Here is a 2,354-nt window from a genome sequence, read left to right as displayed (position 1 = left end):
TCTGGTCCCATCCCTTCATGGCAAATAGATGGGGAAACTGGAAGACTTTGATGGGGAAACAATGATGCAAAGAACTGACTGATGTGAAGAACCACCTGATCCGAAGAACTGACTCATTCAAAAAGACCCTGATGCTGGGAAAGATTGAAGGCAGGAGAAGAAGGGGATGACAAATGATGAGATGGTTGGATGGCATCACCAACTTGATGGACATGAGTTTGAGTTTCCTTTGATGGGGAAACAATGACAGACTTTATTTTCTTGGGCTTGAAAATCACTGTAGATGGTGGCTGCAGCCATGAAATTAAAAGATGCTTGCTCCCTGAAAGAAAAGCTAGGATCAACCTAGACAGCATACCAAAAAGCAGAGACATTGCTTTGCCAACAAAGGTCCGACTAGTCAAAGCTATGGTTTTTTCCAATCGTCATGCATAGATGTGAGATTTGTACCATAAAGGAAACTGAGTGCCAAAGAATTGATGCTTTTGAACTGTGGTATTGGAGAAGACTCTTGAGAGTCCCTTGGACTGCAAGGAGACCCAACCAGTCAAACCTAAAGGAAACCAGTCCTGAATATTCATTGGAAGGACTGATACTGAAGCTGAAACTCCAACATTTTGGCCACCTCATGCAAAGAACTGACTCATTGGAAAAGACCCTGATGCTGGGAAAGATTGAAGGCAGGAGGAGAAGGAGACGACAGAGGATGAGATGGTTGGATGGCATCACCAACTTGATGGACATGAGTTTGAGCAAGCTTGGGGAGCTGGTGATGGACAGAGAAGCCTGGCATGCTGCAGTACATGGCGTCTCAAAGAGTCAGATACAAATGAGTGACTGAACCGACTGACTGCCATTTCTGGCATCTTGTTTTTCTCACTTCATGTTATCCTACAGTTTACAGTGTGCTGGGTGGTCCCTGGCTCTGTCTCTTGCTTCAGTGGTGTTCTACTAGAACAGACCCAGCAATGCCCCATCCTCCAGCCCCCAGCCCCCCTCCAAACTTTCTTCCAGTCTCAACCTTGGGAACCAACCACTCAGCTCTCCTTGGCCTCCAGGACCAGCCAACATCATTTTTTGAATTTAACTCATTACCAGTCAACCATGAGCTCCCAGATTCCTGAGAATTATTCCACCAAAATGAAGGCTGCTGTCAACCGCCTGGGTCAATACGCACCTGCCAACCCTCTACACCTACCTCTCTCTGGGCTTCTATTTCCATGATGACAATGTGGCTCGGGACAGCGTGTGTCACTTCTTCCATAAATTGGTGGAGAAGCTCAAGGATGCCGAGCCTCTCTTGGAAATGCAAAACCAGCATGGTGCCACGTCATTTTCTAGGACATGCAGAAGCCATCGGCACCATGAGCGGAAAAACCCAGGATGCTATGGAAGCCGCGTTCTCAGGGATAAGAACCTTAACTTTTCCAGGCCCTTTTCTGCCTGGGCAGATCCCACCTCTGTGACTTCCTGGAGAGCCACTTCCTAGATGAGCAGGTGAAACTCATCAAGAAGATGGGCAACCATCTGACCAACTCAGGCTGAGCTGGGTGAGTATGTTTTCGAAAGGCTCACCTCAAGCGTGACAGGAGCCTCCAAAGCCCAGCAGCCTCTGAGGAACCCTTCTGGTGTCAGGGCTTCTACTTGAAGCTCTTCTCTGTGCTGTTCAGCAGCTTTTTAACCTCCCTGGAGCCCTCTCCCAAGCCTTGGACCAAAGGAGAACAATAAAGATTTTACAGCCACCCCCCTCCAAAAAAGACAAAGGGAGAGAACAAAAAAGCACAGTGTCTTACAGAAACCCTTCCAAATCAGAATGAGTTCATTTGTATAAGAGAAAGTCTTTAAGAGGGATTGCTAGATTGAAGAAAAGATATATGTTTTATTTTTAGAAGATCTCTTTACAAACCGACTGATATAATTCATATATCCCTTGGAAAAGTGTGCAAGTACCTTTTTCTCTGTATCTCCCCACCAGTAGCTGGCACTACTGTCTCTAACAATCAGATAAAGGTAATGAATAACCTCATTGTTACTTTAATTTGCATTCTCTAACTTCTAATGAATCTGAGCGCCTTTTCATATGTTTACTGGCAACTGAATTTGTTCTACCACACAAATGCCTCTTTATATGATTAGGCCATTTTTTACTGGGTAGTTCATCTTCGCCCTGCCATTGTTAAAGAGTTCTTGGTGTATTTTCACTACAGATTTTCTACCTATCACATGCATTATAATTATTCTTTCCAAATTTGTCATCTATTTACTTTGCCCATGAAATCTTTGCCATATAAGAGTGTGAATTTTTATATAGTTAAATACAGTTAAGCTTCTGATTTAAAACATCTTTCTTCATC

At 44.2% G+C, this 2,354-nt stretch overlaps 1 pseudogene; it reads left to right on the top strand.

The window, feature by feature from the left end:
- Positions 1-1,104: 1,104 nt before the first annotated feature.
- LOC138420133 (ferritin light chain pseudogene) lies at positions 1,105-1,648 on the top strand (annotated as a pseudogene).
- Positions 1,649-2,354: the final 706 nt, after the last annotated feature.

The sequence above is a fragment of the Ovis canadensis genome, chromosome 15 (assembly GCF_042477335.2).
Source record: "Ovis canadensis isolate MfBH-ARS-UI-01 breed Bighorn chromosome 15, ARS-UI_OviCan_v2, whole genome shotgun sequence".
Classification (NCBI taxonomy): domain Eukaryota; kingdom Metazoa; phylum Chordata; class Mammalia; order Artiodactyla; family Bovidae; genus Ovis; species Ovis canadensis.
Note: the sequence above shows the minus strand (reverse complement) of the source record. Positions and strands in the feature narration are given on the sequence as shown.